General features: G+C 38.1%; 1 pseudogene; it reads left to right on the forward strand.

Moving 5' to 3' along the window:
* Window positions 1–5,523: 5,523 nt before the first annotated feature.
* LOC111733080 lies at window positions 5,524–5,642 on the forward strand (annotated as a pseudogene).
* The last annotated feature ends 2,674 nt before the right edge of the window (window positions 5,643–8,316 follow it).

Raw genomic sequence — 8,316 nt, forward strand, 5'->3', positions numbered from 1 at the left:
GGAACAACTAGCAGCGTCACCTCCATGAATCCCTGTGAATTACGCTAATCCAAGAAAGTAACCAGTACTCCCATTGTCTGAGAACAAGAAAAAACAAGACACAGAGAAAACCATTTTATGTTCCTTTTTCATACATTCCATCAGCAAACATTTGTTGAATGCCTACTATGGTCCAAGATCTATTTTAGGTTACTAGACATACAAATAAAGTCAAACAGTATATGAATCTTGCCTTGCCATTGAAGAGCTTAAAGTCTTGTAGACACATAAACAGGGGATCAAGGAGGCACAGAGGAGAGACATCTATCACTGTCAAAGGTAAGTGGCAAGTTAAAGAAAGTTTCTAGGGTAGATGTTATCTAAATTGAATCTTAAAGAACAAGTAAGTTATTAAGCTAAACCAAAACAACAAATAAAGGTGGATTGGAAAAGGTAATTCTAGGCAGAGAGAAGAGTATAAAGACAAGGAGGAAAGAGAGTAGAGTTGGACAAAGGAAAACTTGCATGTAAGTGTCAACAAATAAGACATAAAATGTAAGCAGAAGAGAGTTCATGGATGGCTTTTTAGCCCTATAAAAAATTCTGTTTTTTTTTTTTTCGTGGCAACTATGGGAAGCCACTGAGGGAGTCTAAACAGCAGAATGACATGTTCAGATTTCTGAGATAGAAAGATCATGCCAGCAGCCAGTGGGGAGAATGCAAATGATGAAGCCTGAAATGAGACATATACTTTTGGGGGAGAGATAAGGATTAGTAAAAGAAATAAAAGTGAAATCAAATGAAAAGGGCATTTGCTGATGGCTTTCTGTATGTCATACTTTATGTTAAATTTTTTCATTTTTCACTCTTTTACACCTCATAAAAATTCTATCAAGTAGATACTATCAGTATTTCCATATTATAGACAAGGAAACTGAAGCTCAGAGAGGTTAAGTAACCTACCCAAGTTCACACAGTTAATAAATGGCAGAACACAGGCAGTCTGGCACCAGGGCTCATATTCTTAATCACTATTCATTCTGGCAGTGAAACTTAGAAAAACCAAGCACCAAGATAAGATCTCATCCTCCAAAAATTAACTGAACAAGTAATTCCAACTCTTCTTGTTCTCTATAATATCTGGGGAACTTACTGTTCCTGAAGCACAGTAAACAATTTTAAACCTCTCTGATTTTGTTGATATTGCTCCTTCTGCATGGATTTCCCTTTCCCTCTCTTCTACCTGGTAAAGTTATGCTTCATAACTTATTTTAAAATATCATCTTTTCTCTGCAGTGTTTCCTGAAACACACTAAGCACTTTCAAACTTCTTTGTCTTTTGTTCATTTTGCTCTCTCTGCTTGCTTAATATGGGGTTGAGAAAGAAAATATTCTTGTTTACCAAAAACCAGAAAACTATAAACAGGAAACTGCATAAGTCTTCAAGAAGTCATTTTTATGTAAACCGAAGGAAATGTTTCTATGCACAACAGAGAAACATATAGTACTGTCATATAATTCACATGTTACACATGCCATGACACAAAATGGAACTTTCTTTATGAAACACATACTTTTGCTATGATAATGCTGTAGTGAAAATTATTGTTGTTAGATCGATGATCATACTCTTACTAAAAAAGGCCAAATATAAACATTTTAAGCAGCTCACTTTGCAATCTCAGAATGCTCTTCAATTAAACAATGATAGTAAATAGAGCTTTATCTAGAATTTAAAACAAAAAGAAGTTCAGGCATTGTTCCAAAATGTGCTAAAATTTAGTATGAGAATATGTGAGATTTTGTTGAACATTTGACATTGTTATGCAGGATTAATGAAACACTACTTGTATTAGGATATATCCCAGGACTTTTCTGAATTCTTATAATAGGAAGATGTTACAATTAAGCATAAAGATTATTTATAAAAGAAAGAATACAGCCTGACCATTGAACATCTTTTCTCCAATACTAAATGTTAGAAAGCCAGAAAATAATATTTACAATACTCTGATGGAGAAAAGACTATATTTTAGAATTTTATACCTAACCAAAAATCTTAACAGAATTTTTTGTATTACTCTGTTTTTAAAAAATATATATCAATTACTAAAATTGATTGGGAAGAAGTTAAATATTCATATAAATAAATAACCATGGAAACCATTGGGCATGTTGTCAAATAATAACCCAACCAGCACCGCTAAATGACAGTGGGCTCAGGTGATTATACTGGCTGGTTCTATCAAATCTTAAAAAAACAAATGTGTTATTTAAATTAAACTAGAAACTACAAAACCATTTTACAAAAAGAAGGAACCATGGCACATCTGGGACATAACTATCAGAAATTATGAGGATATAGGCTGCTCTCTGAAGTTCACTGCAAAATCTGGGTAGGAGGTATAGGTAATGGAGGAGAGAGATTCTGATAAAGAGACACCCTTCAGGTAGTAACTTAAGAAAGCTCAGTATGTTCCTCAACCCCTATTTGTCACAGATGGTTGGGTCTATCTGGCATGTCCTTTTAGAGAGCTATTTGATAATATGCATGAAAAAAATCTTTTAAAGGTTCACATCCTTTGATCAAGTAATTCCACCTCTAAAATTAATACTAAAATTTCATTGTAGTCATGGCTGCACAATTCTATAAATATACTAATAATCACTGAATCTTACACATAAAATAGATAAATTTTATGGTATATAAATTATACCTCAATAAAACTCTTAGAAAATTAATGCTAAGAAAGTAATCCAAGATGCAAATATTTAAGCACCATCATGTTCATTGCAGTGCAGCTGCAAAGTGAAAAGCTGAAACGCCAAAATCATAGAAGTGTATTCAATCAAACATCATCTAAACTTCTATTCATTTCTAGGTTGACAATGAGCATACAGAAATGAATCAGATTTAGGGTGACCACAGAGGAATTCCCAGGCAGGTAGAAGTCAGCCAAAACATAGAACAAATCAGTGCAGGAAGAGAGGAAACTGAGGAGAGGAAGTTCAGGGAGGTGTTCTCTGAGGAGATGCCATAAGAGCATCTGGGACTGGAACTCACTCCCCCCGCCACCTGCCCAGATTCTATTGTCTCTCTAGGAGATCACACCCACAAAAGCACCACCCACAAAGAAAGAAAAAGAGATTTCTAGTGAAGATGGCAGAGTAGGTAGGCACTGTGCTTGCCTCCTCTCACAACCACATCAAAATTACAACTAAACTACAGATGACCCATCATTGAGATTTGCCTGAAATCAACCTGGACGGAAATTCTATAACTAAGGATATACAGAAGAAGCCATGTGGAGACTGGTAGGAGCAGCAGAGATGCAGAACAGGCTGATTCCACACCCATGTGTGGCGGTTAAAAATCAGAAGGCATAGCTCAGCTGCAGAGGTCTCCCCTGAGGAGCAAAAGGTCCCAGCCCAGCACAGGTTCCCTATGCCAGAAACAAAAGTTCCCACAACTTCTGGCTGTAAAACCCACTGGAGATTATGGGTGAGTGGGACAACGGGCTGCGGAAGTGTCAGGCATCCCTCTTCAAGGGCCCAGGTGTGAACTAACTTGCTGACAGACTCACTTGCTCTGAGCTCCGGCAATGGCGCAGCAGCTTTAAAGGCACCAGGGACATTCAGGGAAGAACTGAATTGTCTGGCTTCAGGGCGAAGGCTGAAGAGGCAGCTTTCTCTCAAACAAAAGTGCTGGCAGAATTCATTGTTCCTTTGTTGAGCCCTCCTCTCTCGTGGTGTGCAGGAGCCACTGGGCACCATATTTGAGTCTTCATCAGCCTGGCTAACACTGGTTGCCCTGCCCTGGAGAGTCCTTGAGACACCGACTCACGCAAATTGCAGGCCCACCCAAGCCACTTCCAGTGGCTTTTCCATACAAATGGCATGTCTTGGCTCATGCTGTGGACTGTCCTAAAATTTCTCAAAGGTTCACAAAACTCAGTCAAGCAGTACTTGGCCCCAGCTTGCCCTGTACTTTTTGCTGAGCAGCCCCAAGTCTGACACTACCGGCAGCCAGCCTTAGTTCCCAGCTTGGCCTCTCAAGGCACCTCTAAACCCATCTGCAGATTGCTTGGTGGCTCATTCCAGGCGGCCTCAGGCAGGGCACAGCCTGCAACTGAACTTGACTTGTGACAGGGCCCCTTACAGGAGCCCTTGTCCTGCATCCTCAGTGGCTGGCTTCAGACCGATCCAGAGGACCATCCAGGGTGCATCTGAGGATGACACACCCAAAGGGCAGACTGGGCAGGAGCCCTGATAAATCAAATTCTGCTCTGTAAGGCCAACACTTGCACAATAGCTCCTCCGCTATAGTCATCAGCCTGTCCTCATGACAATCAGCTTGAGGTTCAATGCCTCTCATTGATGTTCAAACAGCAACAAAGGCTCAACTACAACAGGAGGGCACATACAGCCCATACGACGGACACACCTGGAGCACCTGGCCCAGGGACACTATGCCACTGGGCTGTAAACCTACTACATAAGGCCACTCTGCTAATACTGGGAGACATAGTAGCCCTACTTAATACATAGAAACAAACACAGGGAGGCAACCAAAATGGAGAGACAAAGAAACATGTCCCAAATGAAAGAACAGAACAAAGCTCTAGAAAAAGAACTAAACAAAATAAAGACAAGCAATTCACCAGACACAGAGTTCAAAACACTGATTATAAGGATGGTCAATTAACTTAAATGAAGAGTAGATGAACTCATTGAGAACTTTAACAAGGAGATAGAAAACATAAAAATGGAGATAGAAAACATAAAAAAGAACCAGTAATAAAAAAAAGAGTACAATAACTGAAATGAAGAATACCTTAGGAGGAATAAATAGTAGATTAGATGAAGGAGAAAATCAAATCAGCGATTTGGAAGATAAGACAGCAAAAACACTCAATCTTTACAGTAACAGGAAATAGACATATAAGTCCAGGAAGCACATATCGTCCCAAACAAGATGAACCCGAAGAGACCCACTCCAAGATACATCATACCTGAAATGCTAAAGGTTAAAGATGAAAAGAGAATCTTAAAAGCAGCAAAAGAAAAGCAGTTAGTTACCTACAAGGGAGCTCCCATAAGACCATCAGCTGATTTCTCAACAGAAACTTTGCAGGACAGAAGGAATTGACACAAAATATTCAAAATGATGAAAAGCAAGGATCTACAACCAAGATTACTCTACTTAGCAAAGCTATCATTTAAAGTGGAAAGATAGATAAAGTGCTTCCCAGACAAGAGAAAGCTAATGAAGTTCATCAACATCGAGCCAGTATTACAGAAAATGTTGGAGAGACAAAGAAGAAAGGGAAAGAGGAGAAACAGGAGGAGGAGGAAGAGGAGGAGGAAGAGAAGACATAAAAAATATGAATAATAAAATGGCAATAACTACATATCTATCAACAATTACTTCAAATATAAATGGATTAAATGCGCCAATGAACAGATAGGATAGCTGAATGGATAAGAAAACAAGACCCGTACATATGCTGCCTACAAGAGACTCACTTCAGATCGAAAGACACAGTCTATGGCCATGCCACCCTGAACAGACCTGATCCCATCTGATCTCAGAAGCTAATCAGGGTAGGGCCTAGTTAGTACTTGGATGGGGGACCACCTAGAAAGACCAGGTACTGTAGGCATAAAAATTTTTTTTAAAAAATAAAGGATTGTAAGCCGACAAGGTCCTTGCGATCTGTGAGGCCAACAAAGGATTGCCTCACCCAAAAAAAATTAAAAAGAGACATACAAACTGAATAAAGGGATGGAAAAAGATATTTCGTGAAAATGGAAATAAAAAAAAAAATCTGTGGTAGCAATACTTATTTCAGACAAAATAGACTTTAAAACAAAGACTATAACCAGAGACAAAGAAGGATCCAGTAATTTCACTTCTGGGTATTTATCCAAAGTAACCTAAAATACTACTTTGAAGGGATATATGAATCCATATGTTCATTGAAGCATTATTTACAATAGCCAAGATATGGAGGCAACCTGGGTGTCCATCAATAGATAAATAGATAAAGAAGATTATACACACACACACACACACACACACACACACACACACACACACACAGATATATGTAAGAAGATATGGTATACATGCACAATGGAATATTACTTAGCAAAAAAACAATGAAATCTTGCCATCTGCAACAACATGGATGGACCTGGAGGGTATTGTGCTGAGCGGAGTAAGTCAGACAGAGAATGACAAATGGTGTATGACTTCACTTACATGTGGAATCTAAAGAACAAAATAAAGAAACAAACAAAACAAAAACAAACTCATAAATACAGAAAATATTTTGCTGGTTGCCAGATGAGAGAGGGTTAGAGGGGTGAGTGAAAAAGAGGAAGGGATTAGAAAGTACAAATTGGTAGCTACAAAATAGTCATGGGGATGTAGAGAATAGCATAAGGAATATAGTAAAACATATTGTAATAACGCTATGCGTGGTGTTAAATGTGTACTAGATTTATAGGGGTGATCATTTCATAAGTTATATAAATATCTAATCACTATGTTGTACGCCTGAAACTAATATAATATTGTGTACCAACTGTAACTGAAAAATAAAAAAAGTTATTTTAAAAAGGAGAGTAAAAGAGGCAACATCGTCCCTGCAATGGAGAGGTGGTGTCAGTCACAACCACAGTGACCCTCTCTCACGTACTCACCTGGACCAAGAATAGTACAGAGAAGCTTCCTAAGCATTTATCCCAATGACCTGGGAAGTCTCATAAACTTCTAGGGCACTTCATGTGCTTTTCTAGGACACCTGTGAGGTCTGCCACCACCCTCAATAGATTTTTATCCCCCACTTCTTTTCCTGGGTACAAGCAGAACAAGTGGGAGGATCAGAGCAAATACAGTTGAATGCAGCAAGTATTTCTGACAGCTCTTCTTGCCAATGGTTCTAGATCCCTATCTTCAGGTTGTTTAAGGTCTTATGGGGGAGAAAGAAACAAAACAAAATATTGATATTACAGTGTAACAAGTACTGGCAGGGAGGTTTGGGAGGCCAAAAAGGGGGACCAGACCCAGCGTGGGGATTAAGAAAGGCTTCTCAAGTTTGATGATATCTAAGCTCAGTTTCCAATGTCACAAATGGTTAACTAGCTAGAGTTGGAGGTCAAGGTTATTGGAAGTTTATTTGAATATCTTCCAGAACTGGAGACAATCTTTACTTTAAAAAAAATGGTTAAGTACATCATGCTATACTCACACTCTCCAGTTCTATCCCAAGCACCTAACACAGTGCCTGGTGCACTGTAGACACTCGATAGATATTTGTTGAGTGACTTGATGAATCCAGGTGGAGCAACAAATATCACAGAAAAAAGATTAATATCTATATTATTCAAAGGTCTCCAACTCTAAAAGGAAACTACAAACAACAGCAATAATAATAGTTACATCTCATCCTCACAACAATCCTATGGGATAGATTCTATGACTCCCCCATTTTACAGAGAGGAAGCTGAAGTTTAGTGAACCACACAGCTACTGAGTGAAATAACCTGGGTGAATCTGACTTCAGAGCTCATATTTTTAGCCTACTACTCTTTATTGGCAACCCATCCCCAAAGTGGGCAAAGAACTAGATTGGGCAATTCACAAAAGGAAATAAATGACTAAAAAACATGAAAAGATTGAGCAATCTTGTTAATAATAAAAGAAAAGCAAACAAAGCAACACTGAGATAGCACATCTAGTGGCTATCGTATTAACAAACATTTTAAAAGTTAATAAAAATGAGTGGTGGTGGCAAGTTGGTAAGAGATCAGATACGCACATTCTTATGTACCATTGGCAGAGATATATAGCATATGTATAGGGCAAACTGACAATATCAAGATTTTAAATATCTATATACTCTTTGACCCAAGATTTTTGGGGGGATTCTACCTTATAAAATATATTATCATATATGCCTAAAGGTGTTTATTGCAACATTATTCATAATTGAGGGAGGAATCCCTGGAAGTAACCTAAATTTCATGGATAAAAGGAAATTTCAGATCAATATATAGAGTATGATCCCATTGTGTAACTATGTTAATGATGATAATCTCCACAGATGAAATTGCCTGGTTATGACATAGTCCTGTTGCCTTACGATTGAGAAGGGAAGAAGACAGTGAGAAGAGGGGAAGAAAAATTAAAAAGGAATGAGAAAAATATAATAGAAAAGAGAACTTCAAATTTTTAAACTGTATATTCTGAAAGAAAGAGTAGTACTTGAAGAGTGGAACCAGACTGCCTGGGTTCATAGTTAGTCTATGTACTTACTAGCTGGGTAATTA

The sequence above is a fragment of the Pteropus vampyrus genome, unplaced genomic scaffold (genome assembly GCF_000151845.1).
Source record: "Pteropus vampyrus isolate Shadow unplaced genomic scaffold, Pvam_2.0 Scaffold518, whole genome shotgun sequence".
NCBI lineage: Eukaryota > Metazoa > Chordata > Mammalia > Chiroptera > Pteropodidae > Pteropus > Pteropus vampyrus.